A 25,731-nucleotide genomic window follows, 5' to 3' on the forward strand; every position below is an offset into this window, starting at 1 on the left:
AATTTTTAAGTACCTACATATAATATAGAACTCAATTTTATTTTAACAATAAATACTTTTATTAATACAGTGTTGACTTTGTAGATGGGTAGTAATAAATTAACTGTACATTCAGGATTACATGCATTCAGGTGAATAATTATAAGATTGCAATGATAGATGTAAGATGTAAGATGTATTGTTGATTTATCAATACGATGCTGGGTGGACTTGAGGACTTCCCATGTTCAGCGACCGGCATCGACCCGTTTTGTGGCACAGCGGAAACTTCGTACAGCTGACTGTTCGACAAAGACACTGTAATATTATTTGAAAAATATTATTTCTACTTAATCGTAATAACTGAGTATAATGAGTTTAATATTATATTATATTACAATAAATATTAAGTACCTATATTATTAGCTTCTAATAATTGGGACGTCATTTTTGTAGATATTGATCCGGACAAAATGATGCTGGTGTGCCAGCGCTATGCCACGGTTTATGGCGTACCTATCCGATGAAATGGTTGGAGACACTTTCAAACTGGGCAATCTGATAAACGGTGACGTGATCGTTACTTCGCGGCCATCATAGGGTAGACCAGAATACACAAAAATGTAGGTCATCGGGCTGTCGGCTGTATGTATGATAAAGTCCTGGAAGTGGGAATTACAATAGCCCCTAAAATGCTGTTACACCTCAACCTTAATAAAAACAAAGAATAATTAAAAAATGGCAACGGAATTGGCCTACAAATCTGAAAATAAGTTTATGGACAGATAACTTCTCAACGTAATATTATGACCGATCCAATAATAACTTTCCATAGGTACATCAGACCTATGTGCGACGGCTGCTCACCAACGTATCGACATCCACCAGATAACTTTGGGAAGTTTTCAAACTATACCGCTCATTCTTGCGGAATGCTAAAGAAAATTAATTTATTAGATAAATATTATACTATAACAATTTTTAAATATAGACGTTTTCAACTCACAGTTATGCAGATGGATGTCGACCGGTTTGGGAGCTACGTCTGATACGCCATTGTTCTAATGAATTCAAACATAAATAATATATTATTATAATATTTTTATATGTATATAGGTACGGTTAGGTATATTAAATTAATTAAGTAGGTACTATATTAATATAGTCTATTAATTATTTTTTTACTATGCTTTTATTGTATTAAAATATACACAATGACTTATAACTTACATTATTGGACCGGACATACAGCAACGTCGAGTTGAGGTACCTGTCCATAAACACATTTTCATCAGAAAAATATAATATAAAATATAAAGTAAAGAAATGCATAACGAAAAAACTGTATTTATTCATACAATTTTGAAATAAAAAACATTAGAACAAGATAATGCTTTCTTGATAAATTAAAAATATTTGAAGATTTTATTTGTCATACGTTTACATGGCAATTGTAAAATTCTATTAAACCTATTAGGTACGTAAACAACATTTATTAATATGACAAATATTTAATATTTCAAAAAAGGGGGACCCTCGTGTTAATATCCCTCACTTTGTTTTTTGGATAGCGCTGGGAGTTTTTGTGCACAAACGTCGGGACCTGGTGCACATTTCTGCACAAACGATGCACAAACGTTTGGCACCTTAAAAATTTCAATTTTCCAAAAAGAGGGTGTCTCGTTTCAATGCCCCCCCCCCCCCCCCAACTTTGTTTTTTGGATAGCGCTGGGAGTTTTTGTGCACAAACGTCGGGACCGGGTGCACATTTCTGCACAAACGTTTGGCACATTCAAAAATCCAAATATTCAATGTGGGGGGGGGCTACCGTTTCAATGCCCCCCACCATTTTGTTTTAGGGATAGAGCTTTCAGTTTTTGTGCACAAACGATTGGACTTGGTGCACATTTCTGCACAAACGATGCACAAACGTTTGGCGTGGTCAGAAGTTGAAATTTCGAAAGTGGGGGGGCCATTGAAATGGACCTGACAACGGGGCCCCGTGCCTGCGCGTACGGCGGTGTTATATAGAAAATATTATTGTCGCCTCATCACATATTGCTTCGCTCGCCTGACCTATGTCAATGATTTACAATTTAAAATATTCCCACCTATATTACATATATATTAAATAATATTATTTTGACGACTGTCTGCAATATACAACAGTACGTATAGGTTATCAGCTAGTGGATTAATTGAACTATCGTGTTCTGTCCAAAGTGTTAAAAATACAATAGAATTTTGCCAAGTCAGTATATTTATATAATTGTCAGTCGCAAAATATATTTCAAAAACTCATCGTTACCCGCTGCCCGCTGGTCATTGCAGTCGTTCAGCAGACAGACAGGTAATACAGTAACTTTTTGGTCATAGACTGTTTCAATTTAAAACCCTTCTATGCTTAAAAAGCCATAACAATATAATATGGCGTTTCCTTTTAGTAACATTATTTCAAATTCATTTTTAAAAATCAATTTACGATGTTATGTCAGGAGCAAATCCACGCACGTAGCTGAACTAATATGTTATAACAGAGCAATTTATTCTATTGCATACCTACCAACCAATACAATGCTAACCCGGAACTAAACGAAAAATTAAATCGAACAATAAGTAATGAATAATGATTATAACTGTTAGGTATATAATTTTAGTTCTTCACATTCACAATTTAACGTTCTTACTTATAAAAATATGTTCGGAATATTGATTAGCTTTAACGAGAATGGTAGTAATTTTTTATGAAGTCCGAACAAGAGCTATCCGGGAAGAAATTGTAGGAATACACATTACAATGTACAAACTAAAATGCCCAGAATCTTAAACAGAAAAAACTATTTAAAATATTTAGTTCATTAAAGATAAATTGAAGGAGGGTGTTGGAGCCTGGAGGCAAATGCATTTTAAAAAAGAAAAAAAAATTAAATAAATTATATTGTGGGAATACACTTTACAAACAACAAACTAAAATGCCCAGAATCGTAAACAGAAAAAAATATTCAAAATATTTAGTTCATTCAAGAATGATTATTCAAAGGGCACCAAGTTATTAATTTTCAAGTCAATACAAAATATTCAACTAGAGTCACATAACTAAAAAAAAAAAATTGAAGGAGGGAGTTGGCGCCCTCAGGCAAATGCATTTTAGGAAACCAAAAAAAAAATTTGAAATAATTTAACTGTAGGAATACACATAACAAAGTACAAACTAAAATGCCCAGAATCTTAAACAGAAAAAACAATTCAAAATATTTATTTCATTTAACAAGGATTCTTCAAAGGGTACCAGATTGTCAATGTTTAAAATATTTGGCTAGAGGTTAAATCCTAAAAAAAAAATTGAAGGAGTGTGTTGGCGCCTGCAGGCAAATGCATTTTAGGAAACCAAAAAAAAAATTTGAAATAATTTAACTGTAGGAATACACATAACAAAGTACAAACTAAAATGCCCAGAATCTTAAACAGAAAAAACTATTCAAAATATTTATTTCATTAAACAAGGATTATTCAAATGGTACCAGATTGTCAATGTTTAAAAAATTTGGCTAGAGGGTAAATAATAAAAAAAAAATTGAAGAAGGGTGTTGGCGCCCGCAGGCAAATGCATTTTAGGAAACCAAAAAAAAAATTTGAAATAATTTAACTGTAGGAATACACATAACAAAGTATAAACTAAAATGCCCAGAATCTTAAACAGAAAAAACTATTCAAAATATTTATTTCATTAAACAAGGATTATTCAAATGGTACCAGATTGTCAATGTTTAAAAAATTTGGCTAGAGGTTAAATAATAAAAAAAAAATTGAAGGAGGGTGTTGGCGCCCGCAGGCAAATACATTTTAGGAAACCAAAAAACAATTTTGAAAAAAATTACTATAGGAATACACATTACAAAGTACAAACTAAAATGCCCAGAATCTTAAACAGAAAAAACAATTCAAAATATTTATTTCATTAAAGAAGGATTATTCAAAGGGTACCAGATTGTCAATGTTTAAAATATTTAGCTAGAGGTTTAATCCTAAAAAAAAAATTGAAGGAGGGTGTTGGCGCCCGCAGGCAAATGCATTTTAGGAAACCAAAAAAAAATTTTGAATAAATTTAACTGTATGATAACACATTACAAAGTACAAACTAAAATGCCCAGCTCCTTAAACAAAAAAAACTATTTAAAATATTTAGTTCATTAATGATAAGGATTATTCAAAGGTACCAGATTGTCAATGTTTAAAATATTTGGCTAGAGTTTAATTCCTAAAAAAAAAATTGAAGGAGGGTGTTGGCACCCGCAGGCAAATGCATTTTAGGAAACCAAAAATAAAAATTTGAAATAATTTAACTGTAGGAATACACATTACAAAGTACAAACTAAAATGCCCAGAATCTAAAACAGAAAAAACAATTCAAAATATTTATTTCATTAAAGAAGGATTATTCAAAGGGTACCAGATTGTCAATGTTTAAAATATTTAGCTAGAGGTTTAATCCTAAAAAAAAAATTGAAGGAGGGTGTTGGCACCCGCAGGCAAATGCATTTTAGGAAACCAAAAAAAAATTTTGAATAAATTTAACTGTATGATAACACATTACAAAGTACAAACTAAAATGCCCAGCTCCTTAAACAAAAAAAACTATTTAAAATATTTAGTTCATTAATGATAAGGATTATTCAAAGGTACCAGATTGTCAATGTTTAAAATATTTGGCTAGAGTTTAATTCCTAAAAAAAAAATTGAAGGAGGGTGTTGGCGCCCGCAGGCAAATGCATTATAGAAAACCATAAAAAAATTTTGAAAAAATTTAACTTTAGGAATACACATTAACAAGTACAAACTAAAATGCCCCGAATCTTAAACAGAAAAAACTATTCAAAATATTTATTTCATTAAACAAGGATTATCCAAGAGGTACCAGATTGTCAATGTTTAAAATATTTGGCTAGAGGTTTTATCCTAAAAAAAAAATTGAAGGAGGTTATTGGCGCCCACAGGCAAATGAATTTTAGGAAACCAAAAAAAAATTAAATAAATTATATTGTGGGAATACACATTACAAACTTCAAACTAAAACGCCCAGAATCGTAAACAGAAAAAAATATTCAAAATATTTAGTTCATTAAAGAATGATTAATCATAGGGCGACAAGTTATCAATTTTCAAGTCAATACAAAATATTCAACTAGAGTTACATTACTAAAAAAAAAAAAAATTGAAGGAGGGTGTTGGCACCCGCAGGCAAATGCATTTTAGGAAACCAAAATAAACTATTTAAAATATTTAGTTCATTAATGATAAGGAATTTTCAAAGGTACCAGATTGTCAATGTTTAAAATATTTGGCTAGAGTTTAATTCCTAAAAAAAAAATTGAAGGAGGGTGTTGGCGCCCGCAGGCAAATGCATTATAGAAAATCATAAAAAAATTTTGAAAAAATTTAACTTTAGGAATACACATTAACAAGTACAAACTAAAATGCCCCGAATCTTAAACAGAAAAAACTATTCAAAATATTTATTTCATTAAACAAGGATTATCCAAGAGGTACCAGATTGTCAATGTTTAAAATATTTGGCTAGAGGTTTTATCCTAAAAAAAAAATTGAAGGAGGTTGTTGGCGCCCACAGGCAAATGAATTTTAGGAAACCAAAAAAAAATTAAATAAATTATATTGTGGGAATACACATTACAAACTTCAAACTAAAACGCCCAGAATCGTAAACAGAAAAAAATATTCAAAATATTTAGTTCATTAAAGAATGATTAATCATAGGGCGACAAGTTATCAATTTTCAAGTCAATACAAAATATTCAACTAGAGTTACATTACTAAAAAAAAAAAAAAATTGAAGGAGGGTGTTGGCACCCGCAGGCAAATGCATTTTAGGAAACCAAAATAAACTATTTAAAATATTTAGTTCATTAATGATAAGAATTATTCAAAGGTACCAGATTGTCAATGTTTAAAATATTTGGCTAGAGTTTAATTCCTAAAAAAAAAATTGAAGGAGGGTGTTGGCGCCCGCAGGCAAATGCATTATAGAAAACCATAAAAAAATTTTGAAAAAATTTAACTCTAGGAATACACATTAACAAGTAGAAACTTAAGTGCCCAGAATCATAAACAGAAAAAAATATTCAAAATATTTAGTTCATTAAAGAATGATTATTCACAGGGCACCAAGTTATCAATTTTCAGGTCAATACAAAATATTGATCTAGAGTCACATAATTAAAAAAAAAATTGAAGGAGGGTGTTGGCGCCCGCAGGCAAATGCATTGTAGGAAACAAAAAAAAAAATTTGAAATAATTTAACTGTAGGAATACACTTAACAAAGTACAAACTAAAATGCCTAGAATCTTAAACAGAAAAAACTATTCAAAATATTTAGTTCATTAAAGATAAGCATTATTTAAGTGTACACCATAGTCAATGTTTAAAAAGTTTGGCTAGAGGTTATATCCTAAAAAAAAAATTGAAGGAGGGTGTTGGCATTTGAGGAAACCAAAAAAAATTTTTAATAAATTTAACTGTATGATTACACAATACAAAGTACAAACTAAAATGCCCAGATTCTTAAACAAAACAAACTATTTAAAATATTTAGTTCATTAAAGATACGGGTTATTCAAGGATACCCGATGGTCAATGTTTAAAAAATTTGGCTAGAGGTTAAATAATAAAAAAAAAATTGAGTTTTGGCCCCTGCAGGCAAATGCATTAGTAAACCAAAAAAAAATTTTGAAAAAATTTAACTTTATGATTACACATTACAAAATACAATCTAAAATACCCAGAATATTAAACAGAAAAAACTATTTAAAATATTTAATTCATTAAAGAATACCCAGAATCTTAAACAGAAATTAAACTATTGGAATACACATTACAAAGTACAAACTAAAATGCCCAGAATCTTAAACAAAAAAAAACCATTTAAAATATTTAGTTCATTGAAGATAAGGATTTGAAGGAGGGTGCTGGCGCCCGCAGGCAAATGCATTTTAGGAAACCAAAAAAAAATTTTGAAATAATTTAACTATTGGAATACACATTACATATTACAATCTAAAATGTCCAGAATCTTAAACAGATTAAACTATTCAAAATATTTAGTTCATTAAAGAATGATTATTCATAGGGCACCAAGTAATCAATTTTCAAGTCAATACACAATATTCAACTAGAGTTACATTACTAAAAAAAAAAATTGAAGGAGGGTGTTGGCGCCCGCAGGCAAATGCATTTTAGGAAACCAAAAAAAAATTTCGAATAAATTTAACTGTAGGAATACACATTAGAAGGTACAATCTAAAATGTCCAGAATATTAAACAGAAAAAAACCTTTTAAAATATTTAGGCTAGAATTGTTAATGATTTAAAAAAAGATATATATAAAAGAATCAAAAAAAGTTAAATATATAAAAAATAAATTGAATGGGGAACGTGAGGGATTCTAGCCAGTCTCTTTTCAAATTATATATTATGTACACAGGTACTTAGCGTACTCCCAGGTATAGCCGGGTAATCTTGAAAAATTTTTATACAAAAAAATCTACTAGAGTTCAATGAAGTGAAATAAAAATTGTTTGAGAAATCTGGGTGAAATAACACTTAACAAAAGAATACGCTGGAAGCTAAATACTGCAATACATATGAACTACAATCCAAAAACTAGGTGTTGTTTACATTATAATAATGCGAACAGTTATTATGATCAGAGGTGTATCACGGTAATATATTTATTAGAAAATGTATAAAAATGAATGTAAATTATAAAAGATGCAAAGAAATTAAATGAGAAAAGGTTCTGCACGGACTCTACTATGTGATTGTAATTTATGAAGGACATAAAATGTTTAATTTAAAATAATATTGTGTTTGGTTGGTCTACAGTCAATATTAAATTACAAACCATAAAGTCTAAATGCAAATAAAAACATAATAGTCAAATATCTGTTTTAGTCTTTGTAAATATGTGCGGAAAAAAATTAGATTTAGTACAATGTGAAAAAACGAGAAAAGGAAACCCTGAGAACTCTTTGACAATAGGATATTAAAACACAAAACCATATTATATTAAATTAAAACTATTGATTTTATACATTTTCTATTTACAAAAACTCATAAGTATTGAAAACCTTATAAAACCCTAATAAAATAATGTTTTGTTATATTTTAAAATACATTTTATAATTTGTTGTGGTAAAAAAATCATTATTTAATGTTGGCAGTATTTAAGTTTTTAATAACTATACTGGTACAACTCTTTTTGACAGTCTTTAAGACCGTGTTAAAAACTAGGATAATTAGTTAACATCTAATTTCCTGCCCTATCCTAACCTAACCTAACCTAACCAAATTAATAATATTTAAATATTTCCTTTCATTGTTATGTTTACAATATCGATTACCTTGATAGTTAGTAGGAAAAGATCATCGCAAAGCTCACGACCGGTGATGGTAGTCGTCTATCATCACCATAGCTTCAACTAACCGTAGGTTTACCTAACTAACCTTCTTATGACTTATTAGGACACATTGAATAAAAAGATCCTGATTTGCAGGTTGCTGAACTTAAGTGTTTGATTATCAAGTTGATCCTTAGATTGTTGACACCTTAATCCATGCTATGGATGAAGCCCATAGATAATAAAGATATGGATAGTCCACGCCTATGTTAAATACATTTTAGGCCGCGTTCCCGCGGAAAGTAATTGAGGCTCCTCTATATTGAAAGTCGATACTCGAGATAGGTATACTTTATTTGGCCTCAATTGTTCCCCTCGAAGACCGCTGATAAGACCATTATGTTATCTTTATTATCTATGATGGAGCCATACCCAGCTCACTCGTGTAAACAATTTGAAACAGTGGCGTAGCCAAGGGGGAGGGCAGAGGGGCCATGCCCCCCCCATCGACCGTGTTTTTTATTATTTTTGTTTTTATATCAGTACGTCCATAGTATTAAAAAAGTAGAAATGTTATTCATTATCACGATTTATGATGGTCTTCTTAAATCGTGTTTATTATATATATCTGTGCCGCTGTAGTTGTACCTATTCGGTTACAAACGTGAGTGTGGTGATACGTCGTGGTATCACCACTTACTAACACGTCTAATGTTACCAATCGTTTTGTCTAGGCCAGTAGTGGCCAAACTACGGCCCGCGGGCCAACTCCGGCCCGCCATCATTTAATATCTGGCCCGCAAAAGAACTATAATATTTTACATTTACGAAAAAAAAAAAAAAAATTGAAAATACAGTATATATTCTATAAACATATTATAAATAGCATTATCTTATCTTATCTTATTTTCGTAGAAACATCAATGTAGGTACTTACAACGAGTAATATTAATGTGCTCGTTGCGCGACCAAATTTATCTACATTGTAGTTTCTACAGCCATCGTGATCAGTCGTGATCAGTCAAATTAATACATTTTAAAATATGTTTTGTAAGTGTAAAACGATATTTTGTATACCTATTTTATATTTATTTTTATATGTGTAGTTAATAATTTATTTAGGTCGGCAGAGTCCTACCCCCACCTCCACGCGGTGCCGACTGGAAACGGAATTCCGGTTCCGGCCAACGGGGGAGGCACAGAAGGCAAACTGTATAAAACCGAACACCGGCGGGTCAACACCAGCGACCAGAGGGCCAACATCGCCCTCCAACCACCGACAACCGACCGAAGGCTCGACGCGAAGACAACCGGGAAGCGAGGACCAAACGGTTAGATCGCCCAGCGCCTCAGTACCATCATCTGAAACTGCCCACAGCGGCAATTGTGCCCTAGGCATTAGTAGGACACCCACAGCACGGCTTGGTCACCGTCCGGGTGATCGCGATTGATGTGGAAGGGCACTCAGGTCGAACGCCTCTAGTCTCTGCCGACCGGGGACCCAACGCACTGAGCAGCAGTAGCAAGACACACGGAGGAAACAGAAGGAAAACTAGGAAACCAACAACGGCGACACGCGAACTCCATAACAGCTCAAGGAGAAGATGCGACGAACGAGAAGTCAAGACTGGCGGGCAGCGAAGCCGGGTCGAGAATAGCGACAAACGAAATCAGCAGGCCTTCAGCCAAAATGTTATTCCTCACCCGATCAAATGTAATAAAATTAATTTAAGTGTGCGCCCTGAGGGGACCCCTCCCCAAAAAAAACAGGTGTAAAACATTTATAAATTGTATTAACTTTATGTATAATAAACGATGGCGGCGCCGCGGCAGTAATGCGAAAGCAGTTCCCACGGCGCCGTCGGTTATAAACAGAAAAAAAAAAAGTTAATAATTTATTTAAAAGCAATTTTTGAAAATGTAAGCCGATTTAATTTTTTTTCATTTGTAGTAATTATTAAGTTAAGTATTAAATAAAGACATTAAAATTATTATGTACAGTAAAAACGTCGTTAAATATGAAATTATATACCTATACCTAAAATTCTGATTACTTAAAAGTAAAAAAAATTTTTATGGCCCGCGGTAAAATTTTTTTTTTTTTCTGGCCCGAGGTAAAAAAAGTTTGGCCACCACTGGTCTAGGCGATCAGCAGTGAATTTTATATATCGTCGGCTACCCAGTAACCCACTGTTTTAGTCATTCTTTAAACCTCTGTCTCTCAAAGGCATGCGAGGTATCTTCAATTAAAAATATGAACGGTATAATTGGTACAGTTGCTACATTTTTTTCTTATTCAGTGAAACGTATGGATAAATTTTCATTCATTTTCATTCATTTTCATTTGCATTCAAGATTTGATAAAATACTAGAAACAATTATACCACTAGAAGGACTCATACCATCTAATTTGTCACATTATGATAACCAAACAGTCTCAGCTGCTGCTTCTATTTACGAGAATGACTTTTTAGTTAGTATGAATACATGTTTGAAAGCCGAGTTATTCATACGGAGAAATCAATGGCAATTGAGAGAAAATTTACCAGAGACTGCTGTAGAAGCAATTCAACACTGCACAGAGCTTTTTCCAAATATAAAGAAGATTCTTCAATTATTTGCTACTCTGCCTGTAACATCCGCTACTCCAGAACGTACATTTTCAGTTCTTAAAAGACTGAAAACATATTTAAGAGCTACAATGAATGAAGAAAGGTTGAATGGTTTGGCCTTAGCTACAATAAATAAAGATGAATTGGAATATGAAAACGTAGAAAAAGATATAATGACTGCATTTATAAATAAATCTCCTAGGAGGATGAAAGTTGTAGATTGGACATAATAATAGTATTAAATATATTTACCTTATATTTATTAAGTTGTTTGCAATAAATTATTATAAATAAAAAGTTGTTAAATATTTTGTTAATTTCAGCCGGATGTATTTAGTGTTTTATGTGGTCACATAATAAGTATACGAATTATCTCAATTATTTTTTATAATGAAAACAGTAAAAATTTAATTTTTATAAGATTTCCCCCCCCCCTTTAGAAATCCTGGCTACGCCACTGATTTGAAGCACATAAAAGCGATCAACGCGTCTCTATTAATGATTTATCAGCGTCTAAGCCCAGCCCACCTTCGTATTATTCTCTATGCAAAAAGTAAATTTAAGACAAATTTGTAAATCAATGCACAGTCTCTCTATTGTACCTACTAATATTTTTGATTTCATTAATTTTCAGTATTTTCTATTATTAGATTGGGAAAACATAAGACAATATAATTTACACATGACTGTGGCTAACACAATCATACTTTGATAAAAGTATATGATATAAGTACCTTCTATATTTGAATTAATCGTTTTTTTTTAGGGTCATTTATTGGTGGACGGCACTTTAACTACGGTCCCTCGACTTACTGAGGCAAGCTTGAGGAATTTCCTTTTAGGAAATTAATTAAATCCTCAAACATAACTCTTAGTTCGAGAGTTTGTAACTAATACAATCATAATATAATATGAGTATAGTACATTTCGTTTTTTTTTTTTTATAATATTTACTGTTAGTGAAATATTAAGTTTGTATTTCTAATATAATATATTTTATGATATTTATGGACGACACTTGCACCATGGCCCCTCGATATAGTAATGTGGCGACCCGGCACATCTCTTTTAGATAAATGGTTAAATGCTTAATCAAGTCTTCCAATTTACTAAACATTTATATTTTATAGATGATTTGAAAAAAAATTTAAAATTTAAGAGAGACTGTGTGAATTAACAACATTTTTAGTATGAATTGGTTATTTGAACACCTGTTATGATGTGTTATATTGAACTTAAGTTAATTTTTTATAATGTACTACAGTAAACATTTGATAATTTATTACAATATACGTATATTATACATAGATTTCAAGTATGATTTTTTTAATTTTTTTTTTGAAAGTTACCTACCTACTACAGTACAAGACATTTTATTTTTATATTTTGAAGCAATATATGTTTTGGATTATTTAGATCTAGGTATATAAACTAAATTTCAGACCCATAGTTTAGTATTTAAATCAGAATTTTATCAGACTCTACTAGAATGTTGTAGTTAAATTAAACCATAATAAGTATGTGGAAGAACAGTACCTAACTTTCTATGATAATTTGTTATGAATATAATATTTTAAGTAATAGCTCAAATTTAGCACTTTTACGGTGCTTAATACATTTTCCTAATATTTTAACAGAAATTATAGAGCTAAAAATATAGAAATACCTATATTATGTCACAGTCAATAGTTCATAGTTTTGTTTCATTTATAATAATAATGCTTTTTAATATACTTTTTCATAAATTAATATTTATTACAGTTAGCCTTTATGATTTGTTTGAAAAATTAGTACGTATTTTTTTTGGGAGATCCCTATTATTACAACACCGTTACCAATATGCGTTTTACCTACCAAGTGTGTAAATAAAGATTTTTTTTTTTGTAAACCAATTTGAATTATAATTTATTAATTTAAAAAAATGTTAATAAAAACGTTTTCATTCAGTATTTTTTTGAATTTTAAGTGCATACTTTTGAATATTTCAGTGCATATATTTGTCTTTTTTTAGTGCATACATGCAGGCAAATATTTAACACTTTTTCATTGCATTAAATTCACAGCCCTGCTAATTACTTTTACTTCCAATCATAATACCTACCACAGTTAATGTTAAATGTCAAATTGTCAACAATCAACTGCTTCTTCTACTTGATAACACTAAGAGGATGTCAGATTTTTAGCGCACCATTTATTTCTCTCTCTGACCCAAACATTTTAGTGTTTTCTTAATCGTACATTTGGTATGCTACGCGTGGGTCAAAGATGGGAAACAAATAGTGCGCTGACATCCCAACCGGGAACAAGTTTACACGAGTGAGCTGGGTATGGCTCCATCATAGATAATAAAGATATGGATAGGACATAATGGTCTTATTAGCGGTCTTCGAGGGGAACAATAAATTGTGGCCAAATAAAGTATACTTATATCGAGTATCGACTATCGACTATCAATATAAAAAAGCCTCAATTGCCTTCCCGTCCGGGAACGCGGCCTCAAATGTATTTAACATAGGCATGGACTATCCATATCTTTATTATCTATGGGCTTCATCCATAGCATGGATTAAGGTGTCAACAATCAAAGGATCAACTTGATAATCAAACACTTAAGTTTGGCAACTGCATCTCAGGATCTTATTATTCAAAGTGTCCTAATGAGTCATAAGAAGGTTAATTAGGTAAACTTATGGTTAGTTGAAGCCAAAGAGTCAATAAGGCCTTTGCAATTCAAGATCTTTTCCTACGTATTCGGCATTGTTAACATAACTATTCTACCTTTACACTTTTTCTTCCCCCGTCTCTCACAGCTATATACAGGTTCAGCCACTCTCATTCCACACCTCCATATGATCGGTATTCTGTCTATCCATCTCTTCTTCAGTCTTCTCGTCCATCATTTCTCCCCTAAATTAACTTCTATAGCCACTCTCACTATCTCTTATCATACAGTGACCGAACCACCTAAACCTATTCTCTCTTGTTTTCAATACAATATGTACACTACCCTTAATTAATTAATTTCTTATTCTATCCTCTTTTGTACCTTAACACCTTACTTATTATTCTCATATCTGCTACTCTCACTCCACTTACCTACCCTAACCTTAAATTTCTTTTTCATCTTTCCCTTTCATACACCAAACATTCTGAAATCCTGTTGACCCATTTCCTTATCTTCGCCATATCACACACTTCCTAATTCCTATTCACTCAGTCTCTAGTTACCTACAAGTCATCGTACTTGATTATCGGTGAAAATATTTAAATATCATTGAGCGAATTCCCTACTTGAAAGAATTGCTTAAAAAAATATCATACCTCACCAATTTTCCAATTTTGAACACGACTTTATTGATAGCCCGAATAGTGTTATACCAGTATAGTTACAATACAAATATTGAAAATTTTCGGGCAATACATCCCCTGATCAATTAACTATAATAAAAAAAACCTACTGAGAAATAAGAAAATACATACCCCGTGACGGAATCAAAATCTGCTACGAAACTTAGTCTTCGAAACACTGAAACGTTCACACATTTCAATCTGCTTATGATATATTATTCCCAGTTTGAAAATGTTCACTGACGAATACCATTTCTGAAATAACACGCATCTTATGCAGTTAAATGTTCTACAATATTCTAATGACCTATGCCTTACAGTCTACATATATTATATAAACCTACCAATAAATACCTAATATTAATTTTTATTACACAGAGTTTGTATTTTTAAATGTTGTATTCAAGGATTTATTAGTTTTATTTGTATACCTAACAAAAATTACATTTATTCACAAGTCAGTTATCAACTAGAACTCGACTACGAGTAAGACAGCGTTTGGATTGTTCGGACTGGCGTATAATTTATTATTATTATACATTGCGCCTTTGGTAGGCAGTAGTAAACGTATATGCTTCTACGTTACTTAGTTCACAGATTCTCCGCGACAATAAATATTTAATTCAAGTCTAAAAAGTAAATGTAAGACCAAAATAATATAAATACAAACGTACGCATAAACATCGACTCTTCCAGTGAAACCTAGCTGTACTGCAACACACGCTGTCGTCGAAGAAACAGCTATCTTCATCCGTCTACATCTCGCTCCATCTCCATCTCTCTCTACATCTCGATAATTGAAACTTATCTAGTATACAATACTAGTATCTTTATGATCTGTAATATATTCTGGTGTTCGATGAAAAAGATTGAAATAAGATAAAAATACATACTTTTTTGGTTTTGAATATGAAAGCTGTGTGAAGATCGATATGAATTTTATGAGAAATCTAGAGGTACCTACTAGAAAACTGAGACGAGTGTGTTGAATGAAATAAATTAAAAAATTGATTAACACAACAATCGCTTAAAAATTAATTTAATTCAAATAATGAGATGAACCTTATTAGATCATTTAAATTTTCCAGAACAAGCCCCCAGTTGTTGATCGCATGCCAATTCTAACCATATACTAGACCACAAGTTTATAGACATTCTATAATGCATTCTGCTGCCGGTGGCCCTAGACACTGTTGGGGAAATTATAATATTTCTTTAGTAATTAAATTACGATACAAATTATAAGTTACGTAGGTACTTGTACAATACTCGACTACCAGAATTTAAATTAAAGAATGTAATATACCTAAATAATATATCGATCGATTCTAAAACAGAAATTTAACCTAGGTACAAATAATATCACAATATCAAATAGTGAAATGTGAAAATTTGAAGAAAATTTCCTATAGGTATATCCCGTAAAACCCCCAAAATAAAACGTAAAAACAATAAATTAACAGTTGTAGGCAAAGTATTATAATTTAAGGTATTTTTCATAATATCCTAATTTTTGTACACCTATAACAACTGGTTTTTAAAAACTACTCTACGTCTAGCGGGTATATAAGTTTGTCTGACAATAAATATTTACATTAGGTCTACCGCATCAACAGAGTAGTAGGACAAAACTTACGTATTTATTTATTCTTCCGGCGAAACGCGGTCCCTTTGAGTGTATAATATTGTCTAGTGTCAGAGCTGTGCGTCTCCGTCAAGGAAAATGCAGCGCGCGTCTTCATATAGCCGATCCAAAAGTTCAGTCTGAAAGTATTGAGATTAATGACATTTATAAAAATAGGCACCTAGCTTAATAACCAGAATGGAACGAAATATGTGAGTACGTATTGGAATCGCTGTTCGACTCAAACGATTGTCATTTCCCATAGATTATTTATAATTATAACCTAACCGTCCCAATCATGGAAAATATATATATAGTCCTAACCGATGGATGATGGATATTTTTACATTATCTTCAAAAAAACATTTATTTGTTTCTACTAGACGCAAATGCGTAAATTTAATTCAAATTTATAATATAGATAACGGTTTTTTTTACTGTGGTTTTTTTAAGGTGCACCCCTTAGGTTAAGAGCCCTTGAAATAGTGCATGTTAAAAAATCAGCCATATCCTCCCCCCCACCCTTTGACAAAATCATTCGACTCATTTAGCTACTTTATGAATTAAGATCGATACATTGAACGTAGGTACAAAACTGTACCTACCTACATAATTGTTATAAACCTATTAACCCATCAATAATATTATATTTTTTATTGTGTACACTTATTGATTGGTATATACAAAATAACGTTAAGTTATAAATAGGACGTGGATTTAAATGCATTAAAAATAAGAAAAATGCCTTAAAAATATGATTCAATGCACTTATATTACAAAGCTTAATAAAATGGCCAGAAAAATTAAAAGTCCAATTTAAACGAATATAAAATAGAATTTAGATAAGTGTATAGGTAGTGTATTCGTTATATTTTGAGTTTCATTATAGCACATCAGTCGATCAGATGCTAATTAATATTTTAAAATAAAAAAATTCGACAGTTATTCCATATTGGCAAGTGTTGTTTTCTATAACTGAAGACTGAAGTTATAGTATCAAACATAATGGGTACGTAAAAAAATAGAAATATAAGAAAAAAAATTACCTATATTTAATTGTATTTAATTTTTTTCTAATAAGTTTTTATAAAATTGACTTTATCCCATATAAATGTTCTAATTGCATTTTTCAATTCGTCCATAATATATGAAACGAATTCTTTGCTTGGAAAGCAATGTTTTAGAAAATTCAGAAAATGCGGTTTATATTTAAATATTATAAATAATAATTTCTGATGCATTGATGCGGAAGAGTGAGGGGGTGGACAATCAGCCGAACCGAAATCTAACATCTTAAACACTTAATATAAACAATTTTTCACACACGCGTCATGGTATGAAAATAAAAAAAATATTTATACCGATTTTCTGCCGAAAAAATTAATTACTTTTATCTCAATATTATTTATTAGTTAACGATATCTTTGCTCAGAATCGTTTTTCGTTTGTTCGTTTTGTATTTTAATAATGTATACGTGGATATATTATTATTACTAATAATTATAGTAGTTGTGTTTGTTTTATTTCATTAATTTATTTAGTACTATACCAATAAATTATATATTAATTAATAATTTTTAAAACATTGTGTTCAAAAAAATAAAAATAAAATGTGATTTTAATTAGAGTCTTGTAATGTACCTACCTATATTTGAAAAATAAATAAATATAATAATAACAGTTGAACTTTTAGGGACATAATAGGTAACACATTCGTGTATGTAGTATTACACTATTTATATAGGTATATTTATATACCTATATACGAGTATATGAGTAGGTATATTATTCATAAGTGCGCACACGTCAGGATAGGCAGTTGACCATTCCGTGAATATACTTTTATGTGTACATGGTTATACATCCCTAATCCCTATGATATAGAATATAGATATTAGGTGAACATTAGAAGTTAAGTATGTGACACTAAATTAATAGTTACCTATAACTTATAACGTTGTATTTGGAAAAAAAATTACCAGTTATTAATTAAAATTGTATCTTATAAATATTATCAGTTATAAGTCATAACATATATTTCTATAAATTAAACCAAAATATTTATATATTTATATTAAGTACCCTGTATAGGTATGCACCTATTAATTATAATTATTCTACAAACAGAGACAGGAAAAACGACGACGGCGTTTATATCTCGCGTATTTTATACATTTCTAGTTCAGAACTAAAATATGCGCCTACAACACTTGGATAGCACATTTTTCGTGACATTAAATATTTGTTTTAAGTCTTAAAAGTAAATTTAAGCCCCAAAAGAATATAAAAACAAACTTACTTTAATCATCGACTCCTTCGGCGGAATCCGTGACGTGTGTGAACTGCGACGCCCATGACGAAACGCTCCAGAATACAGCCAGAACTTAGAATATTGTGATTTATGAAAAATAAAATTATACGAAACGCAGTAAGTTTTTTGCTCATAATATCTTCTTTGCTTATTGAAATTTTAGAATTTTTAATCGACTGTGTCTTCTGCAACGACTTTGAGATTTGCCATAGATTAAATGAATAAATGATAGATATTATACTAGGTACGTCAATATGATGAATCCACGGATATAATATAATGCAACTTTTTATATCAAAGAGTTCTGTGTTAAGGACCAATTTGTTCATTGAAATTTGATATGACAATGAACCAAAATAGTTTATAATTTTGAATTTTAATTATAATAATAAGATAAAGGTATTATTTAAATTATTATTTTTGTTTATCAATTTAATTATTGATTAAGGTGGTGAATAGATATTAGATATTAGATAATAGATATTCATAATTTTATGAATTATTAAATAAAAATGTGATTAATGGATTTTAGAGTTAACATAAAGCCATAAACGTATACAGTGAATTCATCAAATACTATAATACCAACTATATATTTTACAATGATGTGTGTGTTTTTTTTTTTAATATTTTTAATTATTTTTTCTTGTGGTCTGTGTAAACGATAAGTATTCGTAATAAAGATTCAATTTTCATATATAATATTGTATTATAGGCACTCAGTATGTAATCATATGTTTATTTTTAGTTTAATTTAATTGTAGGTATTTAGTAAATAATAATAGGTATACGAAATTGTGTTTTCGAATAGTAATTTAGTAAAAATTAAAAGCTATTAAAAAATCTATTATTTGTATTTATTTGTTAATAATAATTAAGACTTAAATATTAGCAGTAATCTTGTTCCTTTCACAAAATGTTTTTTAATTATTTTTTATTTAATTTACATTTATCCCAAAGTGATCTCTGAATAATCATTCAATGATGAATTTAATAGTTACATTCTCGGTTACATTAATTGGATTATAAATTAAATTAAACTACAGTTTCCAGCTTCTACTACAACATTATTTTATATTTTATTTTATGTTTTTAATTTTTTAAACGCAGTCTGCACCTTGTGTTGGTGATTTTACACGTAATATAATAAAATTGATACTAGTGATGAGTAGGTAAGTACCTTATTGTTTAATCAAATTATTTACACGATTATTAACTAAAAAAATATCTATGAAGTATAAACATCCGCATTTCCATTAACTATAAATTCATAATTGTATGAGCTATACATATTACATATATTTTTCGAAAAAACTATTTAAAAAAACAAGAATAATTCCTAAAGGTGTAAGTATGCTAATATAATATATGAGGTGTATAATGTATTTATGTATATAAAAATATAAAATATAAAGATTAATAACATTATATTGTTTTAAATACTTCGCGCAAACCTAAGGTGATACACGGCGTATAGTATAACATGCAAAAAGGTGCGTATTAAACTTGGCGTGGTGAAACGAAGACGGTCTCGCGTATTTTATAGTTTGCGCTATTGGGATTAAACTTATAAATGCTTCTACGACACCTAGTTAACAGATTGTCCGTGGCAATAAATATTTAATTTAAGTCTAAAAAGTAAATGTAAAATAGTAGGTAATAATATGAAATCAAACTTACTCGTAAACATCTACTCTTTCGGTGAAACGTAGCTAGAGTGCCGCCATCGCCGAAGAAACAGCTATCTTCATCCATCTTCATCTAACCATCTCACTCCGATGAGCTAAAACTTGAAAGTATCGAAATATTTTATGAAAATAACCTGATCAAACGACATTTACGAGTTTGTGTTACAACTTATCCGGCTTAGCGAACTGTCCGTTTATATTTGTGGCCTATTATTTTTTTGTTCACTGAAATCAAAATATACAATATATATTATATTTATAATACAATAGTATTTATGAAACTATTAGAATTTTTAACCGTCGCCGACGAATTTCGACAATTGACGATTGCCATAGATATTATAAAATATATTATGCCATAGATATTATAAAATATATTATGCCATAGATATTATAAAATATATTATTTACTATGATAAATCCGAAGAACTTATATATTATTATATAAGTACTCAGTATACCTATACGGTATATTTATAAATCGTATGTTCTTTTACAGAAATCTTTGTGATCTGCAATGCACCTATTCTGGTTTTCTATTTCAATTATAGTTCGCATGCCAAATTTAACTATACAAACTGGTCCGCAAATTTTTAGACATTCTAATACATTCTGCCGCCAGTGCTAATAGACAAAGTGTTTGAGAAGTTATATTTTTTTGGTACCTAATTAATTTACAATATGAATTATTATAAGTTACCTATGTAGGTACTTGTCCAAAACTCGACTACCTGCAAATCATTGGTTTTTATGGTATAGCCTTACAAAGTTCACAATTTTCGGTTTTTTACGCACCCGTACAACGCTTAAAGTTTACCGAGCTTAAGTATTACAAATTAATTTTTTTTTTAATCTAGGTAAATCAACGTTTTAAAATTGATGATGCAAAAATAATTCTGACACCCACCCATGGTGGTTTTACATAACAAGTCGAGGGATGTTTTTGATTTTAATTGTTCGAGCAAGCGCAGTGTGGTACACCGGGTACATATGAAAATACCAAAAATTTCAATTAGTTATAATACATATAACTTAAAAATAAGACTGACCGCCAAGTTCAGACTTCCCTGTCGTTTTCAGTTAAAAACTAATGATTTCCGGCAATTATTTTTTGCAATATCGTTCTTAATTCGTTGTTACTTGTAATATATACATATGCCTATTTTAAAAAAGGTTTGGCGTGGTCAGAAGTTCAAATTTCGAAAGTGGGGGGGGGGGGCAATTGAAATGGACCTTTTTACGTCTGCGCATCATTTGCGCCCATTTACGTTCCCGTTTGGTAGTTTTCAACGTTGTAATACGTAATAATATTTACACTTATAATAATGTATAATATTATATTGATGGACGTCTTTAAAAAAATACGGTGCGATGCATTAATTGTGCGGCGTTGTTAGGTAGCCAATGAAACGGCGTCATGATTTAGCTGGTACCTATATAATATGATATTAACTAAGACAACGAGCAACACTCCAGTATACAACATTATTTAAATATTTCGACTTACAAGTAAAAAGGTAGGCACGGCGCTCTCTATAATTTTGAGTATACACACCGCGGACACAATGCGCGTGATGCAATTTAAAAGACCGTTTTTTTGAATAAGACCAAACTACGGCCTGCTCATCACTTCCATAATATACTAAAAATCAGTACAACTGCTGTTAACGTATAAGCGTTATAATATTACGTCTCGTACCGGGTGTATAGCTCCATTTGCTATCTTTGAATTAATTTTGAAATTTGTGATACACGAACAGCGGTATTAAAAACTTAACCGGAATAATGACCCTATTATATTATAATATATATTATACCCTTTTACTCATATTATATCATGCTAATGATGCGTTTTCTAGATTAACCAAGTTCAGACTTACCGATTTACATACGTTAAGAAGTATATTATTGTTGCCGAACAATGTCCGTTCGTTTGTCGGAAAAATATGTGAAATGAGCCGTCTAATTTTCTAAACAAAACTTGGTATTTGTTTTATATAAAGCTATTTGATTATCTATGGATTTTATTGTTATCAACTATGCCTACAGTCTACAATATAATATTATAAAAATGTAAAACCTGAATAAATTGTTCACAAACTTATCTGTATATCATTAGAAATAAATTCTTAATGAAACGCGTAAATAAAATAACTGTATCCCAATGGCCTATATGTCACCGACGGTAGTTGATTTAAAAAAATATGCAAATAAGTTACGAAAAATTAATATGACTTCAACTGCAGCGGTGCGTATCTAAGTTTTGATAGTTTTTATTATATTTATACTATGTTATAATATGTATTGGTATGAGCTCAGAGCTCTGTCGATACGTATTACATACGTATTATAGCGTGTTGTCGGCCTTCCACGAAACATTATACAGTTTAATTTCACGTCATTGTGAATCCTATAACAGTAATATGTATCAACAAAGAGGGGAAAGTACATTTTGCTGTACAATTTGTAGGTGTCTAGTGTAACTCGTCAATTGAGTAAGTCTCTGCAATATATGAACGTGTGTATAAATTCAATGACAATACGAAAAACGATTCTGAACGACAGCCCATATATTATATTATAAAGATATTTTATAAATTATTTGTTGAACTTTTAGCAATACAGTACGTTGAATTAATTTTTCCTAAAACATTGGATTTATTATATTATTTATATACAATTTAATAACTATTAGTATAGTACATACCTAACCGATATGTTTAAACTATATATATTATTGTTATTGACTTTTGAGTCAATACAGATTTACCGTAGAACGGTGTGAATAAGTTCGTGGTACCTACCTATATAAATAGAAAATAGCATAAGAATAATCTAAATCTTTTAAAATAAGCAATATTGTGAATAAATAAATATTTTAACTATTTTTTTTTTTATTTAAAAATATATAATATTAACAATTTATACGACGAGGCATAAAAAGTAAGTGTGGTGACATAAAATAACATTAATTGTAGAGCAGGAATGCTTTCAGCGTTGTCACCTGACAAGAAATAAAATATTATAAAGTTATAGGTATGTAAGACTTTCAAATACCAGCTAAAATATTTTTGAGTTACAAAAAAATTACTAAAACCGTTATTATTCGTTTAAATATCTAATGTCGTCCAAATTTTAACATAACATTTCTATTATAAAAAATGTAGTTCATATAGTTTTTAGATTTTTTGGTTACAGTTATAACTATACTTATGAGTTATGAGGAATCTTGTATTCAATTTTCAATCCTTTTAACTAATCGAAAATTGATATCGATATTCATAGGAAAAATTAAAAAGAACTCGAAAATATCAAATCTCTTTAAATAGATCTAAATGAGTCAAAAGTTTAAAAATTACACCATACGTAGAAAATTATAATATAAACATTTGATGAAAATTTCAAGTATTTACAAATTTTATTTTTTAAATTAAGAAAAATAACAAAAACTAGTTTTTTAAAAAAATAACGTTTATCCCCATTATTTAAGCAAATACTGAGAATTTTTAAGCTTGACTTTCTAATCCTAACCTACGCATTCATCGCTTCTCTCAGAATCTAAAATTAAAAATAATATTTTATTATTAGAGACAATTATTTAGATTTAATATTTTAATAGTTTCAGAATTCATACAGTATCTATAATTTCAGCAACCAAAAAATCACTTTTATGACTAGCTTTTGAAAATTCTTTGTAGTTCTACTCTTTCGTATTGTATTTCATACTTTAATTTCATCTTAATCTTGAAAACGTTTGGCGATACTAATATAAGCGCTGCTGTTTAAATTTTATATTTAGTTACTGAAATTTCAGAATCAAGAGATTACACTGATAGAAGTGGCAAACAAACAATCACAAAACGGCAGGGTTAGTAAAAATGTTCAAGTAATTACAAACTGGTGTGCTTGAAACAAAAACAATAAACCGCAAAGTGCCACATTAATAAAGAATAAAATATAAAAGTACAATTTTTTTAATAATTATATACATTTTCTCACCGATGTTTATCTTTTTTTCCATGGTCATCATTACCTAGATTGCCAACGACATGTATACGGTGTTACATCATTATATTAATATTATAATACGTATGCTATACGCTGGTGAAAATAGATTGATATTCAACTTTAAAAATTCAAAAACCAGTACCGTGTCCTAATGATATAAATAATAATAATAATAATAATATGATGGCTGTCCCAGATTACAGAAAAGTGCAAGTTGTATAAACACGAATCGAGTGATGATTACTGTTTATTTGTGAATTTATCTCAGACCGTAATAAGATTTTACAAATTATTATATAGACCGACCAAACTTGCAAGTTTCTATTCAAGGCTGAACAATTTTAACTATCCAAAATATATCTTTGCTGTATGCCGGTATAAATGTCGTGAGTCAAAAACGCCAAATTTTCAGGAAGAAAAAACCAAACATTGAAAAATGATTTAAAATCGTTGATAATAATGTTTTGGCTGATAATTAGTTTAGTTTAATATTTATCAAACCTACTTTCATATTAAATTTTATGTAGAAATTTAAAATCAATTCTTCGTGGTTTTTGAGTGACTTATGAGATAGTGGGATTTTTTTTTATATGACTTAAGCTAACGGGGCATGCATTTAAAATTATTACTAAACTTGGCTTAAGATATTAAGACTATTTAAAAGTTATTTACGTCTGATTATCAAATATTAACTAGACATACCTACGTGTTTTGTACCCAATATAATTTGACTTAAAATGTTTAGACCAAAACAATTAATTATATCACCGTTGAGTTATAGTTTTGACTTAGGACATATTTATACACTAAAGATATATTATGTCGAATCCGAAACGAACAAATAATATAATAATAAGATATAGGTAATCATTATAATGTATAATACTATTGATACTTATACAACATACATTGTATATTAATATTTAATTAGTACCTTTTCTTTTCTCTAAATATTAAGTTAAAGTATTATAGGCTAAAAACCTCTGTAATTAATCCTTTTACCAAACATAAAAAAAAATAATACTAATATAAAGCAGAAACTATAGTTGTAAAATACAAAAAATAATTATATTTACCACAATATAGTTTCATTTCATTTTCAAATTTGGAAATGGATTTATATGGATAACTGATATGTGAAAGACAATATTACATATAATATAATTGTTTAAAAATTATTATTATTTATTGAGTACTTATACATAGTAAATAATTAAAATACTGGACAATACTGACGGAACTTTTTTTTGTGATAAATGTTTATTGCTAGTAAAGTCGTAAACGATTTATTGCAACGCAACGCTTATAAACAGTTCGAAAGTGGAAACAAGTTTGACCATAGGTTTGTAGGCCACAATATTATAATATTATATTATACTGAAGCAGTGCAGTTGCTGTAGGAATAATAAAAACGATAGTGGTAATATTCAAAAGAGACATGCGCACCTACCGGTTTTAGGTTTTTGAATAATATCGACATAATTTCTCGTAGATAACTAACCCGATGATAAACGTATTTTAATAATTTAATATTATAATATTTATTGAATTGAATACGAACACAATAATTATTGAATTTTGACGTGCCAAAATATTGTTTTCCTAACAGGTTACCAAAACTAAATCCTATCGGATGGACTCGTCTGTTCAGACAACGGTGCGTATAATAATATTATACTATAGCCAACGCATTTCTATACCGATCAGATATCGCACTAATCAAACTGCACTCGACAAAACACTGAAATA

General features: G+C 29.9%; 1 long non-coding RNA gene across 4 annotated transcripts; it reads right to left on the reverse strand.

Annotated features, from left to right (window-relative positions):
* Positions 1-75: 75 nt before the first annotated feature.
* Positions 76-25,239, reverse strand: LOC132946919 (uncharacterized). Of its 4 annotated transcripts, XR_009664799.1 has the most exons (11): positions 25,059-25,239; positions 20,141-20,199; positions 19,967-20,075; positions 18,275-18,358; positions 15,988-16,115; positions 15,026-15,188; positions 14,484-14,606; positions 1,210-1,249; positions 986-1,040; positions 394-914; positions 76-297 (listed from the first exon to the last, which is right to left on the reverse strand). It is a non-coding gene; the product is annotated as an uncharacterized LOC132946919 (long non-coding RNA). The 4 variants fall into 4 exon arrangements; XR_009664801.1 differs by lacking the exon at positions 20,141-20,199; XR_009664798.1 differs by having other exon boundaries at positions 19,967-20,199.
* Between the last annotated feature and the right edge of the window lie 492 nt (positions 25,240-25,731).

The sequence above is a fragment of the Metopolophium dirhodum genome, chromosome 6 (genome assembly GCF_019925205.1).
Source record: "Metopolophium dirhodum isolate CAU chromosome 6, ASM1992520v1, whole genome shotgun sequence".
Taxonomy (NCBI): Eukaryota; Metazoa; Arthropoda; class Insecta; order Hemiptera; family Aphididae; genus Metopolophium; species Metopolophium dirhodum.